At 43.8% G+C, this 22646-nt stretch overlaps 1 protein-coding gene and 1 pseudogene across 6 annotated transcripts in view; both read left to right on the forward strand.

Moving 5' to 3' along the window:
* DCLK1 (doublecortin like kinase 1) overlaps positions 1 to 22646 on the forward strand; it is a 574006-nt gene that overhangs the window by 407766 nt on the left and 143594 nt on the right. The gene's annotated exons all lie outside the window — the stretch shown is intronic.
* Positions 915 to 2864, forward strand: LOC132225885 (neurofilament light polypeptide-like; annotated as a pseudogene).

Genomic DNA, 22646 nt, shown 5'->3' on the forward strand with positions numbered 1-22646 from the left:
GACCAAAAAAAGGAGTGAAAAAATGAAATTGGGAAAAAGGAGGGGGGAAAATAAAAGCGAGAAAAGAAAAGAAAAGAAAAAAAAAGCGAAAAGAGAGAATGAAGTGGAAGAAGGGAAGAGACTTTTTATATGAGGAGAATACTCCTATAGAACAGCCACTAATCCCAACAAATTCCAGCAACAGCTCCCTGGATATGAATGCAAACTAGAAACAACCAATAATATAATGATGAAAATAGAATGGAGAACACTAATCCCAAAATAAAATAAAGAGAAAATAAAATGGCACTTTAAAAAATGGTAAAATGGTAGCAGTAATAATACTGGTTAAAAATAAGAAGGTAGTAATTAAAAGGGTAAAATCAGGTGATGGAAAAAGAAGAAAAGAAAAAAAAAAAGAAAGAATAAAAAGAAGAAGGAAAAAAAAAAGAAAAAAATTGGTTTCTTAGGCGAAAAAAGAAAAAAAAAATTGCAGTAGTGAAGGTCCTTCGGTTCTTCTATTCTTCAGTGTGGCTCGCCTTAGACCTGCCAGGTATTCAGGAGAGTGTTGAGTTTCCCTGCGATACACTGTTCCTCTGTGTTGTAAACCACAGTCCTTATTGTAAAGCAGGCCGCATTTGTTTCCCAGACTGCCTTATTTTGTGTTTAGCAAAGAGTCAGTTTGTGGCTCAGCCTCTGGGTGGCAGTGTTCTGGGGTTGGCCTCTGAGGCTATAGGGCCTCTCTGTCCAGTGGAAGTTCACTGCCCAGAGCTGGCTGCGTAATAGTTAGTTACCGGCGCTGTGTTGTTGCTGGGATTGAAAATCCCTCTATAGGCCAGACCCTGTTAACTCCCAGGGCAAGTTGTCTGTTTTTTAACAAGAATCCTATCTAATAAAAGGGTAATATGCAAATTAACCATCACTCTGACACCAAGATGGCGGCCCCCAGTCCCCTCAGGCCCGCTGGAGTCCCCAGTCCTTTCAGCCCGACTGATTACTATGGCAAGTGGACTGAGAAGGTTTTCAGCAAGTGTGAGAAGCAAGAGTGAGAAGCCTTGTTGGGATCAAGGGAGAACCAGCGGGCTCAGGGCCACTGCCACCCACGGAGGCCCTCAGAGTTTGGTTCTGAAACCACAGGGACCCTCCAACGGGGGCTGGGGAGGAAGCACCACTGCCGCCCACCCAGCACCAGGTCCCTGGTTAAGGAAGCAAGTTCAAGTCATAGCGACAAGGCCTGGTGGGACTGTCTCACCCCAGGCCATCCTAGCAGGGGCAGTGAGCGCCTCTGGGATCATTGTCTGCCCCTGGGCCACCTGCGGACACTGGTGGGGAGGATGCGGGTTGAACATTTTAATGAAAATGGGACGCCTGCACCCCTGTCCCACCGTGCCCGGATCTCAGCCAGGAGAGGGTGGCGGGATTGGGGGTGCAGCCTCAGGACCCCGTTAGGAGGCACCAGGGCTCAGGAGGGGCTGGGAGCAACCTGCAGGCGTGCTATGAGGCAGAGGTGCTGAAGCGCCCCGACACCGAGGACTGGCTGCTGGAGGCGCACAAAGGTGCAGAGGAGGTGGCTCTTGCCGGCACTGAGCTTGAAAAGCGCATCGACAGCCTGATGGACGAAATCACCTTTCTGAAGAAGGTGCATGAAGAGGAGATCGCCCAGCTGCAGGCACAGATCCAGTATGCTCAGATCTCTGTGAAGACGGACGTGTTTTCCAAGCCCGACCTCTCCGTGGAGCTCAAGGACATCCGCGCCCAGTACGAGAAGCTGGCTGCCAAGAACTTGCAGAATGCTGAAGAATGGTTCAAGAGCCACTTCACCGTGCTGACCGAGAGCAGCCGCCAAGGATGAGGTGTCCGAGAGCTGCCGCCTGCTCAAGGCCAAGACCCTGAAGATGGAAGCATACCGGGACATGAACGAAGCGCTGGAAAAGCAGCTGCAAGAGCTGGAGGATAAGCAGAAAGCCGACATTAGTGCTATGCAAGATACAATCAACAAATTAGAACATGAGTTGAGAACTGCAAAGAATGAAATGGCACAATATTTAAAGAATACCAGGACCTCCTCAATGTGAAGATGGCTGTGGACATTGACTTTGCAGCTTACAGGAAACACTTGGAAGGTGAGGAGACCAGCTCAGTTTCACCAGCATGGGAAGCATAGCCAGCAGCTACTCCCAGAGTTCCCAGGTCTTTGGCCCATCTGCCTACGGTGGTTTACAGACCAGCTCCTACTTGATGTCAGCTCGCTCCTTCCCTTCTTAATACACTAGCCACGTCCAGGAGGAGCAGATCGAGGTGGAGGACACCTCTGAGGAAGCTAAGGATGAACCCTCCTCTGAAGGAGAAGCTGAAGAGGAGGAGAAGGAGAAGGAAGAGGGTGAGGAAGAGGAAGGAGAGGAAGAGGAAGAAGGTTCCAAGGAAGAATTTGAGGACACAAAGGAGGAAGAGGGAGGTGAAGGTGAAGGAGAAGATGCCCAAGAAGCTGAGGATGAGAAGAAAGATGAAGGTGCTAGGGAGGAGCAAGCAACCAAGAAGAAAGATTGATCCCCCCTTTCCTTAATTATTTCAGGAATAATCCTCCTGAAACCAGGTCAACCCTGTCACCAACCAAGCAGTTGAGTTCCCGATACTATATGAATTAAGAAGTCAATATATGTAACATTCTGAGGTGACTCAGGTTGGGCATTAAATGTTGTGCTATGACTTTTCTCCTTATGCAGAGTATCTGTTTGCTTGCAGAGTGGCTTTTTGGCTTGCTGCCAGCCTGTGCATGGTCCACGCTTATGAGTTCAGGATCTATGGCAATGTGAATAATTCAAATGTTTACAATAAAAACACATGAATACATGAATTCACTAATGTTAATGTTAAACTTCATGGAAAAAAAAATAGTTCTTTGAATCATTGGTGGTTAGAAATTAAAGACCTCAAATTATGTGCAATAAACAGTAAAAAAAAGTTACACTGATGAAAAAAAAAATACATCAGGGGCCAGGAAATGTTCAAAGAACTGGGGAACCATTCCCAAATAAGGAAGGGAAGTCACAGGGTGTATATTATTGCTATGAATACAGTATTTCCTACTACTTACAACATATACAATGTAATGTATTAAATGCCTTCCTATCGCATGAAGTACGTATTCTCGTAGAGTAATACTGGTAGATATGTTATAGTTATGGCAGTATGTCATATACTATCCTATCTAATAAAAGAGAAACATGGTAATTGGCGTACAACTGCTACCCTTCCTATTGGCTAATCAGTGAGATATGCAAATTAACTGCCAGCCAAGATGACGGCCAGCAGCCAGGCAGCTTAAAGCGAACATGAATGAGGCTTGCTTGATTCAGTGACGGCGGACTCCAACATTCCCCGCCTGCCTTGCCGGCCTCTGAGCCTGCAGTTTGAAACATTGTAACAAATATAGAAGCTAAACAAAACCCCAGAAACCTGCTTTCAGCGAGCCGGGATCTCAGAGCTGGAGTTATACATTGTTTCGATTATAGAACCCAAAGAAACCAGATACCTGCTTTCAGCAGCAGAGGCCTCAGAGATGGAGCCAAGCCTCAGAGCTAAAGCTGGCCCAGAATAAAAAAAAAAAAAAGAAAAAAAGGAGCGGTTGGGAGCTTCAGTCACCTGACAGCCTGAAAACAGCCCTCAGCCCCTCACCCAGACTGGCAAGGCACCCCAGTAGGGACCCCCACCCTGAAGAATGTGTGACCAGCTGTAAACAGCCATCATCCCCTCACCCAGGCTGGCCAGGTACCCCAGTGGGGACCCCCACCCTGATCCAGGACACTCTTCAGGGCAAACCAGCCGGCCCCCACCCGTGCACCAGGCCTCTATGCTATATAGTAAAAGGGTAATATGCCTCCCAGCACTGGTATCAGCGTGACAGGGGGCAGCGCCCAAACCCCCTGGTTGGCCCTGCCCTGAGTGTGACAGTGGCGGCACCCCAACCCCCTGATCGGCCCTGCTCTGTGGGTGATAGAGGGCAGCGCCCCGACACCCCACCCCCCAGGGGCCCTGCTCTGTGTGTGACGGGGTAGAGCCATAACCTCCCCATTGGCCCTGCCCTGAGTGTGACAGTGGCGGCGCCCCAACCCCCTGATCCGCCCTGCTCTGTGTGTGACAGGGGGCGGTGCCCCAACTCCCCTATCGGCCCTACTCTGTGAGTGGCAGGGCAGAGCTCCTCAACCCCCTGATGGGCCCTGCTCTGTGCATGACAGGGGGGAGCTCCCCAACCCCCCTGATGGGCCCTGCTCTGTGCGTGACAGGGGGTGGTGCCGCAACCTCCCCATCGACCCTGCCTTGAGTGTGACAGGGGCGGTGCCCCAACCCCCCAATTGGCCCTACCCTGAGCGTGACTGAGGGTGGCATTGCAACCTCCCGATCCGCCCTGCTCTGTGCATGACAGGGGCGGTGCCCCAACTCCCCAATTGGCCCTGTTCTGAGCCCGACCAGGGGCTGCACCTAAGGATTGGGCCTGCCCTCTGCCACCTGGGAGCAGGCCTAAGCCAGCAGGGCGTTATCTCCCGAGTGGTCCCAGACTGCGAGAGGGCACAGGCCGGGCTGAGGGACCCCCCCCCCCCCGGAGTGCACAGATTTTTGTGTACCGGACCTCTAGTCTATACTAATAAAAGGGTAATATGCTAATTAGACAGTGAAACCTTCTGGACAAAGCCATGGTGGCAGGGCCAAGGCAGAGTTGGTTAGGGGTGATCAGGCCAGGAGGGGAGGGCAGTTGGGGGTGATCAGGTCAGCAGAGGGGACCAGTTTGGGGTGAGCAGGCCGGCAGGGGGTGAAGTTGAAGGTGAGCAGGTTGGCAGGCAGAGTGGTTAGAGGCAATCAGTCAGGCAGTCAGGTGAGCGGTTAGGAGCCAGCAGTCCCGGATTGCGAGAGGGGGTTGTCTGACTGCCGGTTTAGGCCAGATCAGATCGGGCCTAAACTGGCAGTCAGACATCCCCCGAGGGGTCCCAGATTGGAGAGGGTGCAGGCCAGGCTGAGGGGCATCCCTCCACCCCCCTGTGCATGAATTTAATGCACTGCACCCCTAGTAGATTTATAAAAAATTATTTAAATACATTTCTGCTAATATTTTTGGAAAGGAAAAAATCTCTATGTAATTGAATGTCTTTAAACATGGTTTGTCACTTTTCTCTTTGTTTTGGAAATAGTGGGCCAAATTGATGATAAAAATACAAGTTTATCTTAGCTTAACATTGCAATGTCTTGGTAAATATTTAAAGATGACAAGTGTAGCCACAAAAAGCAAGTAATCTACTGAAATCATTCAGTGAATTACTTTACCAGGGATAGCTACTTTGTGGATTGCAGTAATGACTTGTTTGTTTGATGGCAGAGGACCAAATGGAAATCGAATATCATTATTTCAGGCAGCTTCCCCACATGTCAACCATAACATCTCCCTTCTAGCTGGATCCTTTCATTGAAAGACCACAATCACTCCCAAATCCTGTATACTGTCATATTAGATGGCTCCCTTCATATGACTCCAATATTTATTAGCTTTGAAATACTTTAACCCAGGGACTTACATAAATACTGCATAGGGAATTCATTTTAAGCTACATTTGACCCCTTGTTTTAAAGGTGATCTTCAAACAGGGTTAAGGGAAATAAATCAAGTTTTCAACCCACTGTTTGCTTTTTCCTAATAAAAAGGAAACACAAAGAGGCTTTAAATGCTTCTAACCTTTTTCTTCTTTTCTGCACTTTGGAACAAATGATTAATTACATCCACCCAGAGATGTAATTTAATGTCTGCCATTTGGACTAGAAAGGAAAATAGATAAATGGCTCATGAAGAGAATACTTTAAAATTAAACTATACAACCAATGATTTTATTAGGCAGTTGATGTGAAGGATATTTCTCATTAAAAGGAAAGTCAAGTAAGAAGGAAACATGAGAAATAGGATAATAAATATTACACTTTTTTGGCAAACATGAGGAAAGGAAATCTTAAGTTTTCAGAGTAAGATATAAAGAATTACCCACAAATATCAACTCACCTTAAAATGTCTCCCTTACACTTCATGAATGTGCAAGAACTTAGAAAGCTGAATTTGTACAGAAATTTGTTTGCCCAGCTGGTGTAGCTCATTGGTTGAGTGTTGACTTATGAACCAGGCAGTCATGGTTTGATTCCCAATCAGGGCATATGCCTGGGTTGCAAGCTTGATCCCCAGTAGGGGGTGTGCAGGAGGCAGCAATAGATGATTTTCTCTCATCATTAATGTTTCTTTCTCTCTCTCTCTCTCCCTTCCTGTCTGAAATCAATAATAATATATTTTTTAAAAAGAAATTTGTTTGATCCAAGAGATCTTTGTCATTCATAATTTCACATTCCCTATATATGTGGACATACTCTAAAACAGCAGTGGGCAAACTACGGATCCGGCCCGTTTGAAATGAATAAAACTAAAAAAGAAAAATACCGTACCCTTTTATGTAATGATGTTTACTTTGAATTTATATTAGTTCACACAAACACTCTATCCATGCTTTTGTTCCGGCCCTCCGGTCCAGTTTAAGAACCCATTGTGGCCCTCGAGTCAAAAAGTTTGCCCACCCCTGCTCTAAAAGCTTCTATTTGTAATGATACTAGAGGCCCAGTTCACAAAATTTGTGCATAGGTGGGGTCCCTAGGTCTGGTTGGAAATCAGGACCTATTGGGGCCGTCTCGCCCAGTCCCAATTGGGGGCAGGGCCAGCTAGGGGTAGGGGACAGGGGAGGTTGGCCGGCTAGCCCTGCCCCTGATCAATCAGGGTGGGGGGCAGCTGATCAGGGCCCTGATTGGGCTGGTTGGCCACCGCAGTGCTGGTTGTTCTGGTCATTTCATCATTCTGGTCGCTTGGCTTTTATATATATAAAAATAATTCTTCCCTTAACAAATAATATTGGTGTAAGACACACATGATCAAATTATGCTCTTGAGATCAGTTCCTAGATAATAATCTTCCTCAGGTTTTCAGAGATTAAGAAACTTGGAATTTTGTTTTAAAAATGATAATAATGGCCTGTCCCCAAATTCATATTTCTTTATTATTCTTCTTCACACAGTCTTTCCTCCTAAAAATTGACTTATTTGAAGCAAAGTGAAGGGGCGGGGGGGTTGAGAAGGCTAATACAGCATTGTTGGCCCTAAACAAATAGCCAAATATTTATCCAACAAAATGTTTTTTTGGGTAACAACAAAGGACTGCAATACTAGAGGCCCGGTGCACAAAATTTGGGACTGGGAGAGATGGCCCCAGTAGGCCCTGATCACCAACCAGACCTAGGGACCCCACCCATGCACAAATTTTGTGCACCGGGCCTCTACTATTAGGGGTATGTGGTCTAATCCCAAGAACCACATGCAAGTCCAGAAAAACAAAGGGGAGGAACTTTCTTTTATGGATTTGGGAAGGAACTGTTCCAAATGAAGTATTCATTGGAGAAAACTGAGAGTTTGAACTAAAGTGATTTGCATTGGCTGAGTTACTGCAGTCTGCCATTGACAAAGCTGTTACTGGGCAAGGAGGAATCTTTCTTCCTCTCCCTGAGGTAATAAAGTAGTATCACTTCCTGTCTGAGATGCAAGGTGTTGTCTCTTCCTGTTGGGGTCAGTAGTGTGCCCTGAGTGACACCTGAATGAGAGTTCTCTATTTTAGCTTCCTGAATCCATTTTATTCATTCATTCATTCTTTCATTCATTCACTTATTTAATTAAATTTATTGTGGTGACATTGGTTAATAAAATTACATAGGTTTCAAGTATACAATTCTACAATACATCATTTGTATACTGATTAGTGTGTTTATTACCCCAAGTCAAGTCTCTTTCCATCACCATTTATTGTCCCCTTTACCCTCGTCTACTTCTCCCCATCTCCTTTCCCTCTGGTAATCACCATACTGTTGGCTGTGTCTGATTTTTATTTTGTTTTTCTTTGCTTAATTCCTTTGCCATCTCACCCAATTCCCAATCCCCTCCCCTGTGACAATTGTCAGTCTGTTCTCTTTATCCCTGATTCTGTCTCAACTTTGTTGGTTTATTTTGTTCATTAGATCCCACATATAAGTGAAATCACATGGTCTTTCTCTGACTGGCTTATTTCACTTAGAAAAATAGTCTCCAGGTCCATTCATGCTGTCACAAAAGGTAAAATTTCCCTCTCTTTTACGGCTGAGTAGTATTCCATTATAAAAATGTACCACAGCTTTTTTATCCACTTATCTGCTGATAGACATGTGGGTTACTTCCAAATCTTGGCTATTGTAAATAACGCTGCTATGAACTTAGGGGTGCATATCCGACTCCATTTCAAATGAGGTTTTTGCTTATTCATTTTCATAGCTACCTTTATGATTTATGAGCAGCTTAGATCATGCAGTCAGAAATCCAGTGACCACAACAAGTTACAGAAATAAAGGCAAATATTTTGTCTGGTTTTCTTTTGACTATTTTACCCTGAACTCAAATACCTATTTGAGCTACTTAAGAGTGCCCATCCAGCAACAGCTGGGACATTCACCAAGAATGCTCATTTCAAATTGTTTCAGTCATTTACAAGTTTTGCCTCATCTTCTTGCCCACTCGAAGTCACCTGTGACACTTGAGAAACCTGTAATTTCCCTCAAGCCTTTGACATGTGGCATCACTAGCTGTGTTTGACAAGTCTGTCACATAAGTGTTTGCAAACTGCAGATAGCAGGATTTAACTACTGAGATGAGCACTAATTTTGTCAAAATATATGCAACTCAAAACATTTCTTTTCAATTTCATTGCAAACAAATGTTTAGAAAAGTCGCCATCCAGCTGAAAGCACAATTGCCTTCTCAGCAAAGATTGCAGGAGGAGTGACAGGGGAGTGACCCAGGATCCTATCTAATAAAGAGGGAATAGGCAAATTGAACATCACGCCATAACAAGATGGCTGCACCCACAGCGGAGGCCGAGTTCCCATAACAAGCCTTAATGAGCAATCAGTAGGGACCTGAGGCTGCTTGGCGCTGGGCCGGGGCAGGGGAACTGAGGCTGAGCCCCCCACCTGGCAGAGCTTGACAGAGGACCACAGGCTGTGCCCCCTTCCTCAGCACCAGGCCAGGGGACCTGAGGCTATACCCCACGCCCTGGCACCGAGCTGTGGGACCTGAGGCCATGCCCCCTGGCTGGCAGGGCTTGATTGGGGACCTCAGGCCACGTCTGTTGCTCCAGCACCAGGTTGGGGACCTGAGGCCGCAGCCCCCGCCCCAGCACCAGGCTGGAGGACCTGAGGCTGCGCCCCCCACCATGGGGGGTTTGACGGGGGACCTCAAGGTGCACCACCCACCCCGACCTGGGCCGGGGGACCTGAGGTTGCGGCCCCCCCCCACCCCGCCGGGGCTTGATGGGAGCCTCAAGGTGTGCCCCCTGCCCTGGCGGGGCTTGATTGGGGTGGAGTCTGGATCTAGCCCAATGGGGGTGGGGCCAGCCGGGTCTGGTCTTATGGATTTCAAGGTGCACATGGGTGGGCGGGGACTTGACTCTGGTTCCCAGGGCGTGCCCCAGACTCTGACAGGAGGAAGATTTTCATATACATTTTACTAATTTTCTTTAGTCTCTGACACTTCTATTATAGAAAGAGGGCAAATAGCAATATTAAAATATTTCCTCTAATTAATTCCCTTTTAATGTGCATGAATTTCATGCACTGGGTCACTAGTAACTTCATAATGTATTACTAATTCTGGAAAGTTTAATGTCTAGAAATGTATCTCTTACTTAAATCAAATGTGAAACTTTGTGTCTGGGTTATAATTTTTTTTACCCTAATAATATTTAAATGAAATAACCTCACTTGTGCTTTTCTCTGTTGCAGTGGAACAGTCTCCAAAACTATTGACAGACTATAAAAACAGTCCTAATGTGAGAATTTTGGGGTTCATATTCTGAGTTATTTTGAAAAAGGAAATAATTTATTTCATCTCTGTTTCATGTGTTCTCTCATGCTGCAGAAAACTCATTTATATGCAGCACTTAATTTTCCAGTGTATCACCCTGATAGTACTCTCCAGGATGCTTTTATCAAAGAAGGATTGATGTATGGCACCAATGGGGGACTTTTGCTAACATCTTTTGTTTCTTCAGGACAGGTACTTGCATTATATCCAAGTCATTATGTAAACTATTGCAGTAAAACATGATTGGCTGCCATACTTTTGAGATCTCTGTGGAAGGCAATAAAACCTTTCTTTAGAATCTCATTCCTCCTTTATTATCTAGCAGCTATCCCTATGTGTAAGGGAGCTTCCACTACAATTTTAATTTCTCCTTTAGGTGGTGTTATTATTTCATATACCAATACGTAACACATTTTACTGTCTCCATAATAATTATTTAAGATGGAAAAAAATCATAAAATATTTCCAAAGTTTTGTTTATTCAGACCATAGAATCATTACATTTGCATTTAAGGCTCTGATTATTTTATTTTATTAAAATATATTTTTATTGATTTCAGAGAGGAAGGGAGAGGGAAAGAGAAATAGGAACATCAATGATGAGAGAGAACCATCGATTGGCTGCCTCCCGAACACCCCCCACCGGGGACTGAGCCCGCAACCTGGGCATGTGCCCTTGACCGAAATCGCACCCAGGACCCCCCAGTTCACAGGCCAACGGTCTATCCACTGAGCAAAACTGGATAGGGCAAGGCTCTGATTATTGTAATTTTGAGGTTATGGGGTGAAAAACCAGCATTGTATATAAAAATATGAATTGGAAGGCAGGAAATGTTTAACTTAATTCCTGATTTCCCTTTTTTCTTTCTTTTGCTCTGCCATACACACACAATGGTGTGAAACAGGTGAGTTTTATTAACCTGTGATTGTCCCTATTCCTTAAAGGTAAAACCTCTAAATTAAATTTTATCCCATTGAGACTTTGCTCAGAAGTAGGTTCATATAATTATTCTTAAGTAACACTTTACCCCTTTGTTGCCCATGGAAATCAGATTCTTCCACAGGATCAGAGGAAAGCATTCCAAGGAAATACACAATCAATTGAGAGATTATGGTGTAGTAAGATTTATTCCAATGGAAGCTGCCCCCTGGGCCCCAATTTTGTCAGTTCCGCCATAGAAATGTCCAATCTTGTTTTCATCAAGGCCAAAACAAAGGCCAGTGTCCAGAGTTTCTACTTCATACTAAAGCAGCGGTTCTCAACCTGTGGGTCGCGACCCCTTTGGGGGTCGAACGACCCATCACAGGGGTCGCCTAAGACCATCAGAAAACACTTAAATAATTACATATTTTTTTGCGATTAATCACTATGCTTTAATTATGTTCAATTTGTAACAATGAAAATGCATCCTGCATATCAGATATTTATATTACAATTCATAACAGTAGCAAAATTACAGTTATGAAGTAGCAATGAAAATAATTTTATGGTTGGGTGTCACCACAACATGAGGAACTGTATTAAAGGGTCGCAGCATTAGGAAGGTTGAGAACCACTGTACTAAAGCTTAGTCCTTTGGAGCCCTTGTGGTTTGCTATGGGCCCCATGGCTGGTGCTAGACCCCCATGGCTGCCACAGAGAGAGCATGAAAAGGAAGAGGATGAACAGGGGTCACAGAGTGTGAGTGCATGAAGGAATGAGGGAGGGAGAGGGAGAGGGAGAGGGAGAGGGAGAGGGAGAGGGAGAGGGAGAGGGAGAGGGAGAGGGAGAGGGAGAGGGAGAGGGAGAGGGAGAGGGAGAGGGAGAGGGAGAGGGAGAGGGAGAGGGAGAGGGGGAGGGAGGTCTTCTTTGTTCTTCTATGACCAGATACCTTTTCAAAATACCCAATCAACTTTCCAAGCTTTTGCAGGTCCACTCCAACCTATCCATTGTTTCCCCAGGCCCACTGACTGATCTCTGTGGTCAAGCACCTCCCTCTGCACCATTTTGACTTCTGTTGCATATGTACTTACCTCCCCCTGCTCCCTTACATCAGTACCTGAGGGCAGGAAGTGTTCCTGGAGATATTTCCTGTCTAGTCTAGGGGTTAAGTCCCCTCTGCAGCAGTCTTCCAGAGTGTGTGTGAAGCTTTAGATTCCTGGTGAGGCAAACAGGCTCAGTGTCCGATTCAGCTCCCCATCCCATTAGGCTCACAATGTCCAATTCCCTTTGCTTTCTTCCTTTAATATCTAGTTATCTACAGTAACACCTTTATAACCATGTAACTTCAGCTTGTCATTTATCATGACATTCTGATTACTTTCTTCTGCACTGGAGTCTGAATGTTTATTCCTGGTCTTATTATTAGGATTTTTCCCCACTTAGTTCCCTAACAAATTATTATTTTTTCCTCCTTGAGATGAAAATGCAGGCTCAAAGATAACTTTGTTTGGAGAATTATCTTCCAAAGTTGTGCCTTTATCTCAAGACAAGAAAGCAGTGACCACAAAGTCTCATTTACCCACTGTGGACTCGGTTCCTTTCTCAGGCTCAGCGGACTTGATTTCCAACACAGGTACCCCCTCCTGGTGAACAATCCCTGTTTCCAATCAGGCTTCATGTCCACTTCACAGAACATCTGGATAAGGGCATGTGACTTTCTGAAAATTTCTTTTGTACATGATTCCCTTCCTCCAACAAGAACCTGGTTTTTCTGCTTTAACTGACCAGGTGATGAGCTGGCCCACCTTGGGCAATGCCATTTTTAACTGTACCGTGGATGACTTTTTTTTTTTTTTTGAGCTGTGTGCCTTCCAGTAAAACAGTTCTCCTAAACCTCTCTAATTATAAGAACCACCAAGGTACTTATGTAACTATATATATTACCAGACCCACAGCATCAAAACGCTAGAGAAGCATTAGGGAAATTGAATGTTTAACAATAACACTCAAGTGAATCTTATGATCAGAAGAGTCTAGAAACACTACCATAAAATATTTCTCTCTAAATCAGATGCCAGACTATCCTATATAATAGAGGTAATATGCAAATTGATCATCACATCCTTGTACAAGATGGCCGCCCCCATGTGGGCACAAGATTACTGCCATAAGATGGCCAGCAGGGGAGGGCAGTTGGGGGGGGGGGGGGTGCAGGCCTGCAGGGGAGGGCAGTTGGGGGTGACTGGGTCAGTAGGGGAGGGCAGTTGGGGGAGATTGGGCTGGCAGGGGAGCAGTTAGGTGTCGATCAGGCTGGCAGGGGAGTGGTTAGGGGGTGATTAGGCAGGCAAGTAGAAGTGGTTAGGGGCAATCAGGTAGGCAGGCGAGCGGTTGGGAGCCAGCAGTCCCGGATTGTGAGGGGGATGTCCGACTAGGCACATCCCCCAAGGGGTCCTAGATTGGAGAGGGTGAAGGCTGGGCTGAGGCACACCGCCCCCCCCCCCATGCACAAATTTCATGCACCAGGCCTCTAGTGTTACATAATCCTTTTTAGAGTGACTAGTTTCTTTTTATTTACCTGCTATTACCCTGTTTCTTAAGTTATCCTTTGAGCCAAAACCGGTTTGGCTCAGTGGATAGAGGGTCGGCCTGCGGACTGAGGGGTCCCAGGTTCGATTCCGGTCAAGGGCATATACCTGGGTTGCGGGCACATCCCCAGTGGGAGATGTGCAGGAGGTGGCTGATCGATGTTTCTCTTTCATCAATGTTTCTAACTCTCTATCTCTCTCCCTTCCTCTCTGTAAAAAATCAATAAAATATATTTTAAAAAAATTATCCTTTGAGTGTGAGAATCATAATTAGGTGAGGTGCTTGTCTGAGATGAAGATGCCAAGCCTATGGAAGTAGACTCTTTGAGCCAAGGAATCTGCATTTTTCACATGCTCGTTTAGATAAAATCACTGATCTAACAATGTCCCTTCATTGTTCTAGAGCATTTCTTCCATTCTACAGCTTTAATGTGACTATAAACCAGGAATGTTGGTTAAATTCACATTCTGATTTAGTATGTCCATCTGGGTGGGGCCTGCAGTTCTGCAGGTGATGCTAAGGCTGCTGGTCTGTAAACCATATCAGCATAGGGTGCTACCAAATTTCCAGAGCAAAATGGCCCAAACTATTGGACATCACAGAACCTGTAGTTTTCTTTTAATGGGATAAGAGTGGACCCCATTGTCATCTAAACTCTGACCAGTCATAATTGCATTAATGGGACACAGGAAAGTTCAGAACAAAACATTCCTGTTTCTGAAGGACACACTCAGCCTTCTCAACTGTCATGATTGTGTCCTTGCTGCCCAGAAACCCACACCTTCACCTTTCCTAGTGAGCCCTCTTCCAGACCACCTGAGCCCGAACCATCAATTCCTGGACTAGACCCACTGGACCAAAGATGTTCACTTATCCTTGTTTCCACATAAGTGGGATAAAGTCAGGCATAAATAGCCTTACACAAGGAGAGCATTGTCAATTTTTATTTCAGTTCACATTTCTATGCTCTTTTTTTAATTGGTTTCTTTATTTCCTTTTGTTTTCTCTAGGCGAAATCCATACCCATTTTCTAGGTTTCAGTTCTTGGGTAATTTTTTATTTCTTACCTAATCTTTCAGATCCTTTCCATCTTGTAGCTAATGAAAACCATGTGGTCATGCGTTGTTAATAAATGTGAACTCTCATTCTTCTTCCAAAGTTTGCTTTCAGGTGGATCTCAGCATGATAGTTTGTTATTTTTGAATATTTGAGTTGGGACCAAATCTAAGTAGTACAGTTATTTGTTGCTTTTTTTAAAGAGTGATTGTCTTGCTAATTTATCTCCTCATACTGTTAGTTTAATCCTTCATTCCAAATTCTACATTGCACAATTATTTCAAACCCTGAGGCTCTGGATTTCCTTCAGTAATTTTCTTAACTGTATATCATAGAATGGCAAAAGGTTTCTGGTCTGTAGGCCCACATCATCAGTATCACATGGGGATTTTTTAATGCCCTAGTCCCTACTTCCAGTGATTTTTAAAGAGCAGGAGCCCTGGCCAGGAAGCTCAGTTGACTAGAGCACCATCCTGATACTCCAAGGTTGTATGTTTGATCCCTGGTCAGGACACATACAAGAAGCAACCAATGAATAAGTAGAACAACAAGTCAATGTTTCTCTCTCTCTCTCTCTCTCTCTCTCTCTCTCTCTCTCTCAAATCAATCAATAAAAATAAAAATTAGAAAATAAAAAGAAGACCATAGGCTTTGGTAAACTCTTGGTCTCTCTCTTGCCTTCAACATATGAAGCATTTTGCAGACCACTCAGCAGGACTCAGAAGTACACCTGACAAGTATCATGTAAGCTGGGATTGTCCTGTCCACTTCCAACTCCATCCATTTCATCCTTAAGCTTTGTAGACTCTATCTACACATCATATCCTAAGTCATTCTCTCCTGTCAATATCTGCTCCTCTTTCTTTTTTCATTTGAAGTCATTATTTTAGTTTCTTACATGAGCTAAGTATCCTCCTGCTCTGGGTATTAGAAGATGAATTTTCCTGTATAAGGAGCAATTCCTTCACACCTACTACCACTTCACCTGTTTAACTTCTGCTCATACTTCCCTGCTCAGTTTAAATTCATTCACTTTGGAAATATTTGCCAAAATCCCCGATGTTTAGTTGCTAGGATACTGTAATAAATAAATCAGAAGACAGGGTACCTGCTCTCATAGAGTGTATACTCTAGTAGAGGAAATGAGTCTTAAAAAATAAAAACAAGAAAAAGAGTTAATTTTATAAGTGCTTTGCTCAAAATTAAAAGGATAATGTGACAGTGAGTGGCCGAATGACTGATATCTCTATATTGTTGGTCACAGAAGATCTCTTGGAGTAGAGGACATTGAAATGAGCTCTGAACATAAGAAGGAGCCAGCCATGGGTAGATTAGAGGAAAGAGAGATACAGGGGCAAGGTTAAGTCAAGATTGGGAAGAACAAGTGAGGGGTTTAGATTTTGTCTAAGCAAGATGGAAAGTTATGGAAGGGGTTTAAGCCAAGTCCTTGTATATGATATCATTTATGAATCTAAAAGACTCTGGCTGCTGTGTGGATGAAAGATTTCAGAATGGTGAACCTAGGTGATAAAGGGTGATGCTTGGACAAGGGTGGAGGTAACAGATATTGAACTGTGACCCTGAACACCTTAATATAAGACTTCTGGCCTCTAGAATTGTGGGTGAATAAATTTGGTCATTTTAAGTCACCAAGTTTGTAGTTATTTGTTTTGGCAATCACAGGAAATTAATATACCACTTTGGAAAAAAAGAGAGAGAAAGAAATAAAAATTTAGATGATGTGCACTGTCATGCCTATGATTCCCCGCACTGAGCATAGGCCCAAAATGTGACACTGAGGATGTTGTCATAACTCTAGTTGATAAAGATAAACCTATTTCCTACAACATGTTAGGTGTGCCCTGGTTGTTGGCATGGGAATGCAGGAGGTGGGCTAACTATGTGGCTGGTTAGAGTTAATATTTTATTTTCTCTGGTTGGTCCTAAGTTAAAAATAGGGACAAAAATTATGGACATTGTCAATTATTAATCAAGTCTTGACCATTTGAGCCTGATTGTTATAGGGGTTATTGTTTAGCTTCCTGGAGAGTTACTAGAGATAATAGTCTGGTTTCTAGAAAGTCTCTCCTAGAGCAGGCTGGATTCCTGGCTGGTCATTTGTAGAAAAGGTGTTGGCTTTGGGGAAGCTTGGGAAGCTTGTTGCAGTATAGGACAGAGTTCTATTTTTCTACATGGTTCAGCCATTGTCCATTTGTTGGCCTGGTCGGACTTTGGTGAGGACTGAGAAGGCATCATCTTTGGGCTGGATGATGTGGTACACACATGCACTTATCAACAGTGACACAATTAAGAGAAAGGCCCTCAGCATGTATGATTTGTTCAAACCTCCCACTGAAGACACAAAGGTTTTTGATGAGAAGATGTTCAGAGCCAACCAAAGGGAGTTTCACCATTTTATTAACTGCTTTGCTTTGAAAAAGTTGAAGATTGTCGGTGAAGTTTCCTCAGCCGATGAAGTGGTAGCAGATCCTGAGCAAACAGCTAAGGACAATCATAGCAGGAAAAAAAGGCTCCCCTCAGGGATAAGTTTTAATTCTGGGGAGGTTAGGCTTTTATGTGGAAAACAAGCTTACCAACTACAATTACATTTTAGACTGTCAGAAAGACAAGATATTGACTTCAATGCAGCTAAAGGATACATGATTGCATTATTTTGAAGCAGTGCCACCAGGCTTAATAAATAGGGTTGTAAACTCCCAGTCTCAATTGGTAAGAACAGAAATATCCTGCCTGGTTACTTGCATTCTATTAAACCAGTGGAAGGCAAACTCATTAGTCAACAGAGCCAAATATCAACAGTACTTCTTCAGAGAACCAAGATGGCAGCATAGGTTAACGCTGGAGTTTGCTGCTTTGAACAACTACTTCAAAAGTGAAACCAAAAAACGGAAGGGACATCACCCAGAACCACAGGAACGCTGGCTGAGTGGAAGTCCTACAACTAGGAGGAAAGAGAAACGCATACGGACACTCAGAGGAGGCGCAGTGCTGAAGTCAAATTCTGAGGTGCGGAGTGCGCAGAGCGGGCTGGCAGCGGAGGGCGCGGTTGTTGTTTTCAATCGGGAGGGAGTCGCAGACTCTGAGCACCAGATCCGGGCGAGTCTTTAGGGACCCAGACTCAAACGGGAGAAGCGGGACCGTCTGGCTTCGGTCAGAGCGAGTGCAGCTTTCTCTCCGAACTTTGCAGCGGGTGCTGGGACTCAGAGAGGCAGAGCCCCTTGGGACAGGACTGAGAGCTGCCATAACTGCTCTCTCCGGCCCACCCTGTTGATCCTGTGCGACCCGCCCCGCCCAAGCCCAGCGCAGAGGCATTTGCCGGATAGCCTCAGGCAAAGGCTAGATTAGCACCTCCCTAGAGGACAGAAGTTCTCTCACTGCTGACACAGCTGATTCTCATAGCCACTTGGCCTGGAGGTCAAACCCTCCCTGGAATTAGCTACAACAATCAAGATTTATCTATAAGACTGCGAACAAAGACCACTAGGGGGTGCACCAAGGAAGCATAACAAAATGCGGAGACAAAGAAACAGGACAAAATTGTTAATGGAAGAAATAGAGTTCAGAACCACACTTTTAAGGTCTCTCAAGAACTGTTTAGAAGCTGCCGATAAACTTAATGAGATCTACACGAAAACTAATAAGACCCTCGATCTTATATTGGGGAACCAACTAGAAATTAAGCACACACAGACTGAAATAACGAATATTATACAGACGCCCGACAGCAGACCAGAGGAGCGCAAGAATCAAGTCAATGATTTGAAATGCGAGGAAGCAAAAAACATCCAACCGGAAAAGCAAAATGAAAAAAGAATCCAAAAATGCGAGGATAGTGTAAGGAGCCTCTGGGACAGCTTCAAGCGTACCAACATCAGAATTATAGGGGTGCCAGAAGATGAGAGAGAGCAAGATATTGAAAACCTATTTGAAGAAATAATGACAGAAAACTTCCCCCACCTGGTGAAAGAAATGGACTTACAGGTCCAAGAAGCGCGGAGAACCCCAAACAAAAGGAATCCAAAGAGGACCACACCAAGACACATCATAATTAAAATGCCAAGAGCAAAAGATAAAGAGAGAATCTTAAAAACAGCAAGAGAAAGAAACTCAGTTACCTACAAGGGAATACCCATACGACTGTCAGCTGATTTCTCAACAGAAACTTTGCAGGCCAGAAGGGAGTGGCAAGAAATATTCAAAGTGATGAATACCAAGAACCTACAACCAAGATTACTTTATCCAGCAAAGCTATCATTCAGAATTGAAGGTCAGATAAAGAGCTTCACAGATAAGGAAAAGCTAAAGGAGTTCATCACCACCAAACCAGGATTCTATGAAATGCTGAAAGGTACCCTTTAAGAAGAGGAAGAGGAAGAAAAAAGGTAAAGATACAAATTATGAACAACAAATATGCATCTATCAACAAGTGAATCTAAGAATCAAGTGAATAAATAATCTGATGAACAGAATGAACTGTTGATTATAATAGAATCAGGGACATAGAAAGGGAATGGACTGACTATTCTTGGGGGGGAAAGGGGTGTGGGAGATGTGGGAAGAGACTGGACAAAAATCGTGCACCTATGGATGAGGACAGTGGGTGGGGAGTGAGGGCGGAGGGTGGGGCGGGAACTGGGAGGAGGGGAGTTATGGGGGGAAAAAAAAGGAACAAATGTAATAATCTGAACAATAAAGATTTAATTAAAAAAAAAAAAACAGTACTTCTTCAAAATAGACTCGCCCAGGCCGAAAATCGGCTTCTGAGCATGGGCCACAAAGTTTCGATTGCACTGTATGCACACCCTCATATGGTATTTTGTGGAAGAGCCACACTCAAGGGGCCAAAGAGCAGCATGTGGCTCGTGAGCCTCAGTTTGCCAACCACGGACCTACACTGTGTTGGCTAGTCTTATTGCAGAGGTCAAGTGGTACCTGATTACAGACAATGTTCCTGGCCTTTTTGCAACACTCAGATTTGCACAGCATAACTTGAACGTCCTCTTTCTCTATACCAGTGATGGCGAACCTTTTGAGCTTGCCGTGTCAGCATTTTGAAAAACCCTAACTTAAGTCTGGTGCCGTGTCACATGTAGAAATTTTTTGATATTTGCAACCATAGTAAAACAAAGATTTATATTTTTGATACTTATTTTATATATTTAAATGCCATTTAACAAAGAAAAATCAACCAAAAAAATGAGTTCGCATGTCACCTCTGACACGCGTGTCATAGGTTTGCCATCACTGCTCTACACCATGCCCTCATGCCCTCCTCCATCCTGCAGATTCTCAACTCAGAAATCACCAGCATTTCAAGGCCTCATGTTCCCATGTTCTCAGAGTTGGGTAAAACAATGAATGTTAATCTGCTTTTAACAGGCATTTGGATGACCTTCAACATTGCCAGTCACAGCATCCACATTGCAATGGATGGTTAAACACCAAACTATCAATTCATATTGGCCAAACCTACAGAAAGAATGTTCAAAATGCATTCAATGTTTCTCTCTCATAGATATTTCTACCTCTCCATCTCCCTTACTCTCTCTGAAGTCAATGAAAACATATAAAAAAAGAATTAATTGAGGACCCTCTGGAAACATTGAGGGCGTAACAAAGAGATCCAGTGTGATTCTCAATCAGGGGCAACATGTCTCCCTGGGGACTTTGGCAATGTGTGGAGACATTTTTGGTCATCACATTAAGGGGGTGCTACTGGCATCTAGTGGGTAGAGAGAGACCAGGGGTATAACTAGCAACTGGCATTAATCAAAGCAATTAACATGTGGGAAGAAGGAAAGACCAAAATCAGTTTCAGGAAATGAAGATCTTGTAGAACAAGACACAAAGCATCTTTTCTTGCCCAGTGTCTTAGAGGCCTTCCTATTTTTGTCCTTTTTCTCAGGACTGAAACTCTGAGACTACACCAGGGAACCTGGGCATATAGATGTGAACAAAACCAAGTCCATCTCTGTGTCCCAACCTCACTGTCCTTATGGAGCATATCTAAGTTTTCTAGTTGGTGATTGCCTGTTTTCCTTAAAATGTAGCCATAAATATTTTTTATAGTGATGGCTGGGATGTCATGACAACCAAGATAAATATAAAACTGATGATAATATTGAATATAAACAATCATGGTATGGCCCCTGGTGCTACTGTGTTCTTTGTCCCTTTATCTTGTCAATTATTAGTATTTGAGTTATAAAAGACAAAGTACTATAACAATAGTCTATTAGTAGAAAATAATTTGTCCAGAATTGCTGGGTCATCTATTCTGCTCTGACCCAATCTTCCTGTAAGCAAATTACTGTATAATAAATTGTTATATTCTGCAGAGTTGCCTGCTTCATTTGTTGGTCTTAAGATACCTTCTTGTTATGGTGGTCGTTACACCTTTGCCCCACCATCAGGCACTGGGTTACCAGGCAATCTCCTAGAGCAAAGCCACCTAACTACACTGGACCCCTATAACTCTTAACTGTTAATGTAGGGGGAACTTAACATTTAATTGACTATTAGGAAAAAGGGAAGTACTTGGAGAAGAAAATCAGTCATGCTATTAAAACAGTAGATCTGAGGGGTGACCATTGAGAGGTTAGTGCAGAAAATCCCAGTGCCATAAAGACATCTGAAAATGTTATGTAAAGGTTTGACTTTGCTCCTCCAGAGCTGTTTGTGCTAGTTTCACAGTGAGCAGCATGCCAAGTGGGAACACGTGCACCGTCTGGAGCACTCAGCTTGGTGTTCTGAAAGTTGTGGTGGGACAGTCTAGGTGCTGTGTTTAGACACATGTGGCTATATTTTTAGAAAGTTTTAAAAAATCTCAGTTTCTGGGACTTTACTCTTTGCTAAGCCCTCCAAAGGATGCATTTGCTTTCAGTCAGTCTACTACATACTTCATTTTATTTTAAAACTATGGTTTAGAGTTTTTGAGCTGACTGCTTTTATTCAGACACGCTGCATGTGCAACTTAGGGAAGTGACACTGATTTTAAACCTCACAGCCAATAGGAATGATAATTTCACTGTGGTGTCAAGAGTGACTTTTGATCCAGGTTGCACAGACTTGAGAGGACTGACCTCAGTCCTTACTGGAGCATGCAGCTGGGGAGATGCAGACTGACCCTCCCTGCAAGGAGCCTACATTTGGGTTTCCCTTTAATGCTGCCATGAAGTGTGGAAATCACTATGTTTCTATAGGAAGTAAAATCTAGTCATCACTCATACTAGGAATGCTCTGTTTAGCTCACCCACACTGACAAGTGGAGGCTAATCAGGATGTTTGAAGCTTTAAAACCATATGACAGAAGGTGATGAAACCCGACAACTACTCAAGGGGAAGCTGAACAGACACTTAAGGAAACAGGAAAAGAGGATATTCATGAATCAAGGCGAGAGTTGATTTGGTAACCATTGATAACCTTCATATTCTCAGAGGGTTCCTTCCAAGTCAGAGTATGTAAGAGCCACTTGGAGAGGGAGAGAGCCAGAATTGCAAGTTTTCTCTTTTGGCTATTGACCTTATGCCATATGTGGAAAGTCTTTAACACTGAATGTGCTCTCTGACTGTTTTTTTTTTTTTTTTTGCATATAGCCACAGAGAATAGGGTTCCCTTTGGAGGCTTTGTACCTTTGTCAAGGTAAGAGAAAGCTTGTCTTTCAAATCAGGTTAGGGAAGAAGCCACAGAACATCTACTGTTTATAATGGATTCTTCTAGATGAACTTGCCATCTCCTTAACAGTTCAGAACAACTGAATTTAGAGTAGAGATTAGTTGAGAGGCCTCTTCTGCCTGAGAATGTTTTTATTCTGACTGGTTTTAAAAAGAGTTTAAAGGAGAAAACATTCTTTGCTTAAAGAATATTCCCTAGCCAGCAAGCAGTGTGTCACTAAGGCTATCTAGACACTTATGGGAGTTCACCTGTGCCTTGTTCAAGATTCTCCAAAGGTACAAGTGGGCCCTTTTGAATGCATGAATGTTCCTGTTGTGTGAGCTCAGGTGAGCTGTTGGTGCCTGAGTGGAATTCTTTAATCATTTCTATTTGTTAGCACCATTCATAACACTTCAGCCTCCCTACCAGCTATTCTTGAGTGGAGGAAATCTACATAAGTGAAAGTTCTCA

The sequence above is a fragment of the Myotis daubentonii genome, chromosome 2, assembly GCF_963259705.1.
Source record: "Myotis daubentonii chromosome 2, mMyoDau2.1, whole genome shotgun sequence".
NCBI classification, from domain to species: Eukaryota; Metazoa; Chordata; class Mammalia; order Chiroptera; family Vespertilionidae; genus Myotis; species Myotis daubentonii.